Source organism: Crocuta crocuta, unplaced genomic scaffold (assembly GCF_008692635.1).
Source record: "Crocuta crocuta isolate KB4526 unplaced genomic scaffold, BGI_CrCroc_1.0 scaffold124, whole genome shotgun sequence".
NCBI classification, from domain to species: domain Eukaryota; kingdom Metazoa; phylum Chordata; class Mammalia; order Carnivora; family Hyaenidae; genus Crocuta; species Crocuta crocuta.
This window is the reverse complement of record NW_027551573.1, coordinates 6,070,034-6,081,749: the sequence shown is the minus strand read 5'-3', so window position 1 is coordinate 6,081,749 and position 11,716 is coordinate 6,070,034. Positions and strand designations below refer to the sequence as shown.

The 11,716-nt window shown below is 43.2% G+C and overlaps 1 long non-coding RNA gene across 2 annotated transcripts in view; it reads left to right on the top strand.

Annotated features, from left to right (window-relative positions):
• LOC144221008 (uncharacterized) overlaps positions 1-8,395 on the top strand; it is an 11,761-nt gene extending 3,366 nt beyond the window's left edge. For both annotated transcript variants that reach the window (XR_013331922.1, XR_013331921.1), the window contains 3 exons: positions 3,657-3,802; positions 7,261-7,510; positions 8,192-8,395. This is a non-coding gene — a long non-coding RNA (uncharacterized LOC144221008). The remainder of the gene's footprint in view (positions 1-3,656; positions 3,803-7,260; positions 7,511-8,191) is intronic.
• The last annotated feature ends 3,321 nt before the right edge of the window (positions 8,396-11,716 follow it).

The window sequence follows — 11,716 nt, the reverse complement described above, 5'->3', positions numbered from 1 at the left end:
GGGTGAAATGTAAAAACATCAGTCTTTTGGCCCCCTTTTCTGTAAAAAAAAAAAAAAACATTAAAAAACCCGATAGTAATAATTAGAACAGTAAACCCAGCCAAGAGAAGTCCATCTCACGCAAATGAGAGACTATGTATAAGATGCCCTCCCAGACCACATCAGGAGTCAGTGAGTGGAATATAGAATTTAGGAGTGCTCCTTCTGAACTGGGTAGTTGGTATGTGAATAGTGCAAGTTTTTGTGCAAAATAAAAACACAGAAAGAGAAGGGGGAACCCTCACAGGACACTCAGAGTCCGTGCTGACACTCAGCGTTCACTGGAGATGGCGAATGCATTACAGAGATATGTCTGCCTTCTCCACAAAGGTGCCCACACCAAAGGAACACGCTCTCGGGTATGGCATTTTGCCTCCACACTGACCGGGAGTTTCAAAATATAAAAGAAGACCAGAGTGTGGGTGCAGGGGCCCTAGAAAGAGCGAGGAGATTAAAAAGCAGGCTTGCCTTCGAAGAGATTTGGTTTTTGTAACAAAATCAGGGCCCCGGACAGTTTGGAGGAGGACAAAGAGCACTCAGATTCCCCTCCTGAGGCTCTTCCAAAGCCATCGCGGTCATTTCCAACCACTTGCAGGTGTTTTTCATCCCAGAACAAACACAGAAACAAACATTTACAGAGGCATGAAAATTCAACAGAAGTCACCTGGACACAGGGCTTCCCCACCTGTGCTCAAGCTATCTGGCCTGGGATTATTAAACAGAATGTCACACCTAGTTTCCATTGTGGGACAGGAAGCCCTTGGGCCGGAGAGAATGAGTTCCCAGAATGTATTTGTAAGAGGAAATGCTGCATCTTTTGAAGAAAGTGTTTGCAGCTCCGAGGGAAGAATAGATATTAGGAATGTCAGTGGCTCTTCCCCCAGATCTGCCCAAACTTGCTGCAATGCCCTCAAAGAGCGCACGGCCACCTTGTGAACGGTCCATTACGTGCATCAACAGCACAGAGTCTAAGGCTGGCTGTCACGCTGACCACCTTGAATACTTTCTCATTTGGTTGTTTCTGGGAAAGGCCCTTGTGTGCTTTTCCTGAATGTCCCAGACGTGTGCAAGCGTCAAAATTAGGAAATGCGGCTGGGGAAATTCAGCCTTCAGCACCCCCCATGTCATCCTTCGACCTTCTTCGGCAGATCTAGAGAACCAAGAAAGTGAAGGAGGTGGATGTGGTTATGGGAGGAGGGAAGAAAGGAATAGAAAGGAAGGGAAGGGGAAATGGAAGAAGTATGGGAATGAGAAGGATGGAAAGGAGGGAGGAAGGAGCAGGAAGGAAGGGAATGGAAAGGAGAAAGAAAGGAGGGAGAGAGGCAGGAAGAGAGAAAAAGAGAGAGACAGAGACAGAGACAGACTTAGATCTGCTGCTGTCAGACCCTCACTGGTTTATACGAGGAGCCAGATAGCCGCTCAGTGAAAAACTGAGATTAAGCTCACAACATAATTTCCATTATGTTAATGTTGCTTTAAAATATATTGCACAGAGTGCTGCAACAATCAAATTATCAATTATAATGTCTACTCAGAGTAGGAAAGTGTTGCAAACAGAGGGCTGATTACTGCTTCAGTACATCCAATCTGCATACTCATTGTTCAGTGCAGGGAAAACAAATTATCTTGTGTTGGCCCCAGTTCAAATTTAATTAAATGAGTGCAAAGCAATTATAATAAAGTACAATAGTGTAGTAATGAAAGGAAAATAACTCATTAACCTATTAATCTTTATTTATGTTCCTCTCAAATAACTATGTAATTTCTTTATCACCGCATCCCGTAAGAAGAAGTAGGGTCTCACTGCTTTGTGGCCTGGTTTAACAAGTTCTATTTGGTTAAGATGCCTTCACACCGACCGTTTACACCAACTTTCTCTAGCTCTGGGGACACCCCCAACCCTCCCATCAAGCTCCCTGCCCACACATACGTGTATGTGGTCTAGATTTAATGCTTCTCTTCTGTTGGAAAGAGAGACAGAGCCTGGTGTCTTCAGTCGGAAGAGCTACGAACAGCTTATACTTCGCAGTGCTTTCTGGTTAACAAAGTTTTTCGCGTGTATGATCTCATTTAAGTCTTGTGACAGCATCGCGGGGGCTGGTATGATTATTGCTGCCGCTTCGATCGATGAGGAAATGGAGTTTTTGAATCGATGAGCATTCTGCCCAAGCTTTGAAAGTCCCCCGGTAGTAGATCCAGGATTGTCACTTACGTCCACGGCCCCAATATCCTCATGTCCTCGCCCCCTGGAATCTCAGTACCCAAAGTAAGGTCCAAAGAGAGGCAGTTTTGTGATCACTTGAGGTATGGAATCTTGGACCCCCCTTTAGAACTAAAGAATCAGAATCTGCATTTTACAAAGATCCCTTGGTGATTCAGATGCAGGTTGAAGTTCGAGAAGAATTGGCACGGCTGGATATCACACTGCCTTTCCTGCAGAGACTTAGACAAGTCCCCCAGGGGGATGCTTTTCTGGAGTTCTCATAGCAACTACTTGAGATGGCCTTGAGGTAACCTTGAGGTGACCTTGAGTGATCAGGGTTCACTCTGGCTCCCACCGGCATATCACCCGATATGGCTGGGAGTAGGGGATGTAGGACAGGCAGAAACAGTTTCTCTCTTTAGCCCCACACTTGACCCTGAAACTCTCAACCCTTCTTTCAGGGAAAGTTTAGAAACGTGGAGAGGGAAGAAAAAGGAGAAACTGAGGAACTGAGGCAGGAAATAGACATTTGTCAATTTTCTTTGTTCCTAAAGACTCTCCACGTATCATTTCTTTTTTAAAAAAAATTTATTTATTTAGTTTGAGAGAGAGTGTGTGAGTGGGAAGAAGCAGAGAGAGAGAGAGAGAGAGAGGGAGAGAGAGAGAATCCTAAGCAGGCTTGGCACTCTACGCGTGGAGCCTGACACAGGGCTCGAAAAAAAGCAAAAAAAAAAAAAAAGAGAGAGAGAGAGAGAGAATGTTAAATATTTAAAGAATGTATTTTTTAATCATTCCAAATTTCAACTTTACCTGTTTGTCCCAATTGCTTCTGATAAGAGGATCTTCACATTACTACTTTTCATGTCTGCCGTTTGCCCATATACCCTCCATCCCGTAAACATCCTATCCTTTTGAGGTGCAAAGTATTTGACATATTCTGTCTTCAGTGAACTGATTCAACACACGTTTATTGAACTACTGCCGTATGGTAAGCCCCGGACCCGGTGTGGGGATAGATCGGTGAATGGTAGAGCCCACAGTGGGGAAAACAGACTTTAAATACACAATCACAGAATTGTCACTTCATGATACATATGATGCGTGGCTGGAGAGGAAAGGGTTCACCTTGTCTTCATATAACTCAGCACTGGGATGGGTTTCCTATTTTGGAAGGGTAAAATAAGTCTTTGAATAAATGAGCCAGCAGCTTCCCTTCCAGTTTTTAATGCAGTCTTTTTTTTGCTTCTTGCTTTATTGAGGTGCAATTTACAAATCAAAATTGTGTAGATTGTGTATTTCAAAACGGTTGTATAGATGTGTTGCTAGTGCAGTTTCTTTGGGCAGAATGATTATTGGGGCCCCTTAGGATTTGGAACAAGTTCTCCCACTCGCCTCTCTTCTTTCCTGTCCTCAGATTTGCCCCAGATGATGCTCTGCACCCTTCTTCAACCTACCCTGTTCCCCAGGAAGCAGATCTTTATGGACCCCATCAATCGGCTTCCAGGCCCTGCTCCTTCCAAGCGAATGAGGCCATTTGAGGGTTTGGAGGCAGACTGTACGGTTTGTTACACCATTTCCTCATCTGCACCATTGCCTTGTACTGGTTGCGTCTCTCTCTAGAAAGTCGCAGCTCTCGCCAAGCGGCCCTCTCTGTATAACTACTCTCTGCACCCAAGATCAGCAAATCAGGCTCAGACTAAGCCAAGTTAGGTGGCTAGTTGCCAAAGTTAAGGAAGCTGTGACTCTTGGGTCCATGCATTGTCCAATCCTGATGTAACATTTTTCTGTAAGAGGCCAGAGTAAATATTTCAGGTGCTGCAGGCCCAACAGTCTCTGATGCAACTATTCAACCCCGCGTTTGAACTGCGAAAGCAGTTGCAGACAATAGGCGTGTTCCAATAAAGCTTTATTCTCATAAACAGGTCGTGGGCCCGATTTGGTCCACGGGCTGTAGTTTGCCAACCCCTGCCCTAAGTGTGACAGTTCCCCACGCTGCTAACTCTGGGGTACAGCACTGTCCCTTGTGGTTTCCTTTAACCCTGCTCACATCTTTGCAAATAATTCCTTTACTAAGCTCCTTTCGAATTATCCAAATTGAGTGTGCCATCTGTTTCCAGCTAGGGCCCTAATTGATGCACTTGGCTTTGCATTTCTCCAACACAAGCTCTAATTGCAAAGGAAAAACAACAACAACAAAACCAACAACAGAAAGGGGGGACTATGACCGATTATTAGGTGGCAGGGATGTGGTGCTTTACATGTATTCATTCATCCCAAATATGATGGAATATTTCACCAAGTTACAATACGCTTTTAAAGTTGGCTGGAGCTGGAGCTGAAATAAATAAACCTTTTTTTTTTTTTTTTTTTTTTTTTATTGGGGCCTGAGTCTCAATGCTGCTGCCCTACTTGTCCTCTTCTAATGGAATGGAGGTCTGTTCTAATTAAACAAGAAAACACATCTTTTCACAAGGGGAGAACGGAGGCCATTGTACTCTATGCCTCAAAGAAAGCATGCTTTAATAAGAATTCTTTTATAATCCCTGCTTTTATTTGTTGCTTCCCAAAGCTTTTGCTGGTAATAAAAGGATTGTAAAGTTGACAAATATAAGCAGGGACAAAGAAGTTTGGGGAGATAATGCCTTGGTGAATGGGCAAGTGTTTGAAAGTGTATTGATCCGACGACATGTAGAAGATGATCGCAGAAAAGCCAAAGCTGCCATCAGGGTGATGTTTCTATTACAAAGTAAAAGCCCCTCCAGGCAGGACCATCATCAGGTAGAATTATGCCCTGTGTTGAGGAGAAAAATAATTCAGGCCAAAATGTAGGGTTTGGTATCTGAAGATCTGGATTCAGATGTGGATGTGTTGAACTTCTAACCTTCTGCATTATCCTACAGAACAGCAAATGGAGCTCCAGCAAATGTATCGTGTTCGGTGATGGGCAGGCTATGGATGTCTGTTCTCATTACACCCTTATCACTATCACCCACAGCACCCTTTATTCCTTGGGCAAGAGCCACCAGTTTTGAAGACTTTACATGCTCCATAGGGCTCCATCCCCAGTGCAAGGATGGAACACGTGACCAGGCCCAAGCCAATCAATGCAGTGCAATGCATCGGCCACCCAGATTCGTTTAGTTACGTGCACAGTTAACTGATAAGACTGAGATTGGGTAAAGGATCGGATGGGCTGTCCTTCTCCCCTAGAGTTGAATGTGGGAGCGGAGAACTGCTACAGGTATGGTGGAGCCTGGGGCTGAAGTCAACAGCGTAGAACGATGACATTGCTCAAGCCCCCAGGACCACCTTACCTAAAGCCAACCTTAATGAGATAGATTGGAGGAAAATATAATCAAGTTTCTACACTTTGCCTCCAAACCTCTTGTGGTTTTGTGCATTCTCTCACTGAGAGCATCGAGGAATGGAGATGTTTTTCCCACCCCCTTGAATCCAGCTGGTCTCGTGACTTGCTTCGGCCAATGCAATGCAGCGTAAGTGAGGGTGTGTGCTACCCCTCCATCTCAGAATCCAGCAGCCATGCAGCCAGACCTGGGAGAGCCAGTTAGAAGGCAAGGGATGTTGGGGCAGACAGCCCAGCATCCCAGCCAGCCGTCAGAAGCCCATCCACAACTACCAGCCCAGTGGAGACTGAAATGAATGAGGGAGCCCAGTGGAGACTGGAAGAGCCATCCAACTGAGCCTGGCTTTGATTGCTGACCCACAGATTTTGAGCTAAATAAGTAGTTGTGCTAAGCTACTATGTGTTGAGGGGAGCTATCATTCATCAACAACTAACTAATAACACACAACCCTAACCCTGAGTCTTTCACTTATGCATATCAGTAATTTATTATTATTATTATTATTTATTATTGTTATTTGTTTTAGTCAGTTAGGATTGGGTTTCCCATCATTTGAGATGAAAGGAATCCTAACACAACAAAGTTGTGCCTCCATTCCTCAGCTAGATACACCATTGTTAGGGATCCCATCTGTCTGATATGGATCCAATGGTGAGTGGGTGATCAATAAATCCTTAATGATTGCATAATATTTGGCTGCTTCTCAAATCACGTTTTGAAGAGCAAAGGCTATATTTGTTCTTGAGTCCCCGAAGTCATCTGTATGAGGATTTTGCTTAACTTGGCCTAACTCCTCAGCAGGACTTTGTAAGAGGCACCTCTGACCATCGCAATAGGTGAAAACAAGTAAGCTTGAGTATCTAAGGTATCCTCAGCATGTAAGAAACCACACTGAGCCATCTTCCTCAAGGGAATCTGGAAAAATCTGGGGCTGATTCTATCCTCCTTGCTATAGAAACCTGAAATTAAGTGTCAACTCTTTCTTTCTAAGATAAAAGGCATGTACTTTTTCTAGGCAAGAAGCCCAGATCCACCTACCCTTCCTGTCCTCTAGGACTCCATCCGTTCCTTGCTATGACTTGCTGCATTATTCCTATAATTTATTTTCTTTGAGAAAGAAAGAAAGAAAGAAAGAAAGAAAGAAAGAAAGAAAGAAAGAAAGAAAGAAAGAAAGGGAAAGACTAAAGTGAAAACCCCAGAGATGTTACATTCCACTCCAGTAAAAGGATAGAATGTACCTGACCTATAGCAGAGTGGAATCCAGCAACCAATTCTTACCAGCCATTGACAAATTGTGTGTGTGTGTGTGTGTGTATGTGTGTGTGTGTGTGTACAGAGAGAAAGGACACCATTATTTTTATTCTTTAATCAGAGGATAACCAGACTTTCTCTACCCTAAGTGAGTTTACATTTTAAGTTCCTAAATGGTTGTTGTTGGTTTTTTTCCCCTATAATCCATGGACAAAGGTCAGAAGGAAGATCCTGTTGAGGATGGAAAAGAGAAATATACTCAGTGGCCAGAGATAACTTCTCTCAGCCCAGAGGTCAGGCGAGGGCATATCTGGCTGACATTTTCTCTTCTCTCTAAACTCTCCCAGGCCTCACCAGCATCTAATCTTTCCTTTCTTCCTTCTCACTCCTCCTCACTCATAGGCTCATCTCTTCCCCTGAAAGGCTAGAGGGAAAGTCCAAGGTACTGAATGCCATTCATGAGAAAAGAAAGACATGGGCTCAATTGGTCGATCTCCTCCAACTAGACAACTCGTGTGGTGTTTGACAATTGCCAATTGTCAGAATGAGTCCCGGACCATTCAAACCTTCCTTCCTCATTAGATTGCAAGTCTGCAGAGGAGAGAAAACACCATATTGGGAAATTGGATGCCAAAGAGAAGACATTCACAAGGTAAATAAATGAACTGGGTAGAAGGGGGTGGGGCAGGTACCTTCTGAAGAAACAGAAATCTGTGTATGAGGGAGAATAGTCGCTTGAAGCTACTGGACATGAAAGTGACAGAGCAAAGGAGGCAGTAACGAAAACTCGGGTGATAAGGGGGTACGAAGTACTGTAGAGCTTCAATTTATTTCCTGTCACTCGCCCCCTTTCTTGTATTATAAAATGCAAACTCCATAACATGATCTTATGACCCTGTGTGACTGACACCCCCTGTCCCTTCAACTTCTTCCCTAGAAGGGCTCCCCCTTATTCCTAGCTGCACAGGCATTCTTTAATTTCCTCCACCATGTCAGGCTTGTTCCTGCCTCTGGCTCTCGCCATTTGCTTTTTTTTTTTTTTTCCTGTCATGGCAGGCTCCTCCCCATCTGTGAAGTCTCAGTTCAAACAGCAGCTCCTCTGTGAGGTCATCCTTGGTCGCCTCACCCAATATAGGCCTGCCCCTGCCCATCACTTCCTACCTCACTACTCTAGAATGTTCCCCTTCATTGTACTTCACAGTAGCTAAAATCATCTTCCTTCCTTCTGCTAATTTGGGGCTTAGTTCACTCTTCTTTTTCTAGCTCTTGAGCTGTCAAGTTAGGTTTTTATTCAATAACTTTCTTCTTTTTTAAGATTTTTTTTAATTTTTAGAGAGAGAGAGCACGTGGAGAGGAGCAGAGGGAGAGAGAAAATCTTAAGGAAGCTCCATGCCCGACACGGGGCTCAATCCCACAACCCTGGGATCATGACCTGTGCCAAAATCAGGAGTTCGATACTCAACCAACTGAGCCACCCGGGTGCCCCTCTTCTTTTTTAATGTAAGCATTGATTGCAATAAACATCCCTCTTACTATTGCTTTTGCTGCCTCCCATAAGCTTTTTATTTTTCTTGTTGAATTTGAAGGGCTCTTTGTTACAGTAGCTAGTACTACCTGCCCTAGCTAATACACCAAGGAAGTCTTGCCGATGGTTTGGAAGGACCAACCAGAAGGCACAAATAATCACAGCTTCTCTGAAATTCCTCTTCCCCATAATTCACTTCTCCTGGACCTTGGAACATGAATTCCAGCTGTTCCATCAACCAATGACTAGAACCATTTTCTCTGCTGAGCACAAAGTCATCATTTATTAGGGAGCTCTCCAAACACATCCATTCCCTGGTGCTCATTTCCTGGCCTGGAAGCGTGTGAGGATCCCAGCACTCTCTGGATTTATACGCTCTGTTACCTGTATTAGTGAGAATGCTGGGCTGCAGCCGTTCATCATCCACCAGCCCACCAGACAAAATGATTCACTCTAGACTTAAAGGCTGAAGTCGACGGAGTATCGCTTTAACTGGAGGGAAAGGCACTTCCATGAAGTGGCAAGAGCTTTACGGCAGAAAGTTGTATTAATGACCCCACTTCAGTGCTTATCAGGAGGAGGTCATATAATCCCTTCCCAGAATTACATGCTGGCCAGTTCAGATAAATAACACAGTTCTCCACCATTCATAATCCAAAATGTTAACAATTAATTTCCGAAATCAATCCTGAAGGGGGCTGGAAGCCCAAATCGCTGGGCCCAGACAGGCCTTGCCTGGTGGATTTCTCATGAGTCAAAATTTAAACCTCCAACTTGCAACGAACTGTTGTCAAGACGCAGCTGACTTAGGCAATCAAGATAACATTATTCAGCAATAACGTGGGTGAAACATACTCTAAGTGTGAATTAATAAGTCGGCTGACACCAGGCCCCAGATGTTTCCCACTCTGGCAATATGCCCGAAGTGATGATAAGCAGATTTACATACTTAACTAATATGTTTATTTAAAGGAAATTTCCAAATCCAAAATAACATCCAGATTTCTTATTTGGCTGCAGATCAAAAGACATCCTATCAATAAAGACAGAATCCAGGATAAACCTTTTCAACATCTGCTTAAAACCAAACAACAGATTTGAGGGTTTTGGTAAAACTTAATTGCAGACAAATTTTACTGCCTCTTACATAAATATATATTTTCATGTCCCTGGGGTGGTTCTGACCTCATCAATTCTCATGTTCACAATACATGACATTGTTCTTTTACCGGCACCAGGAGCTCTGCCTTTATGGAGACTTCCAGTCTCAAGGTTTTCTTTCAGACTGAAGGATGAACAGACTTTCCCCCTCATCAGGAAAGTGGAGCAAAAGTCAGGGGCATGAGCAAGAGCTTGGAATGTTGTAGAAAAGAAAAATCTGTTCCTCTCCCGACCAGTTAGTGCTTTGTTTTTCTGTACGTTCTAAAAAGCATTTATTTGGTCTCACTCTTCCTTCATTTTGGAGTAATGCTCCTTGACTATCGATGTTTTTCTTTTTGCTGTTGTTGCGGCTGTGGATTCCCCAAGGGAGAGCTCAGTAATGGGATGGAAGTGTTAATATATCTCTATGCTTGAGAAGGAGATGACGATGATGGAATGGGTGTTGGCCATACTAGCTCATATCCCTTCAGTGTGAATGAGTTCACTTTCCCTAGGTGTTAACGGCCTGGAGTTGGGCCAGGATTGTTGGGCACGGAGGCATTTTGCCCACCCACTGGCCAGGGCTGTAATTGAACTAAGGATGTGCTTCAGAAACTCCCTTTGCCTGGGGATCTGTTCAGTGTCAGAGTCAGTATTAGCAGGTTGACCCCGGGGCAGGGAGATTTGGAGAGTCAGAAGTCATCCATCTTTGCTCCTGCTCCATCCTTTGAACTTAGTCATGTTAAAATTTTGAGTCCAATCTCTTCATAGCTGAGACCGGAAGGATAGGGTGGTGGAAGCATTCAAAGAAATGCCAGACAGAGCGGCAGTGGGCTACCATTTTCCTCTCCTCAATTAGCAAACATATTTCTAAACACTTCATTTAATTATACTTTTTATACTTCCTATAAGTTTTTCCAACAAGAAGTGATGCCACGGATAACAATTTTCTATGTATGAAATATAGATATCAAAAGCCTTAAAAATCTAACCTTTGACCCAGAAATTGTACCTCTAGAATGCATACGAAAATAATTATAGATTTGTGCACAGATTTAACCATAAACATGCATGGCTTTGCTTATGATAAGAAGAGAAAAATCAAATGGCCTAAGTATCACACTTGAGACCAGCTAATTAAATGATTGTCCGCCATTTATGAAATTACTCAAGATGACAGTGAATAACGTTGATCTTGGCAAGTAAGAAAAAACAGGTTGCAAAAAAGTGAGTGTTATATTTTGCCATTAGAAGATCCATATGTACAAATATGTAATATGTATCTATCTTAATGACATAACAAAATTATGGCAGGGTACAATTCTAGGTAATTATAGTTTGTTTTTTACTTGTAATGTAAATGCTCTACAATGAACAACTATTATTTTTAGGATTCAAAATTCTAAAAATATTGTGTAGGTTTTCAGTTTAAATTGATTGCCTTGAGGTATAATTTACATATAATTAAATGCATTCGTCTTAAGTATTCATTTCAATGAGTTTTGACTAATCCATGTACCCCATGTCGTTGACAAATTAAGACACAGAACAGTTAAAATATAGAATTACTACATAATTTCTACCCTCAAATGTTCCTCAGATCCCTTTCTAGTCAAACTTCTCACCTCCTCTGGCTCCAAGGTAACTTTCTGTCATTTTTATGGGCTGAATTGTGTCTGTCCCAAATTTATAGGTTGGAGTCCCAAACCCCGAGTACCTCAGAATGTGACTTATTGGGAGATGGGGCCTTTCAAGAGGCAGATTAGTTAAGATGAGGTCATTTGGGTGGCACTGTCCCCATACGACTGTTATTATAAGAAGAGATGGGGCGCCTGGGTGGTTCAGCTGGTTAAGAGTCCAAACTTCAGCTCAGGTCACGATTTCATGGCTCATGGATTCAAGCCCTGCATCCAGCTCTGTGCTGACAGCTCAGAGCCTGGAGCCTGCTTCGGATTCTGTCTCTCCCTTTCTCTCTGCTCCTCCCCTGCTAGCGCTCTGTCTCTCCATCTCAAAAATAAACATTAAAGGAATTTAGTAAATGAAATAAAAGAAGAAGAGATTAGAACACAGACATGCGCAGAAGGAAGACAGAAGAAGGCATCGACAAACCGAGAGGCCACAGAAAATTCCAAACCTGCCCCTACCTGGATCTCAGACTTCTAAGTCTCCAAAAGAGTGAGAAAATAAATTTCT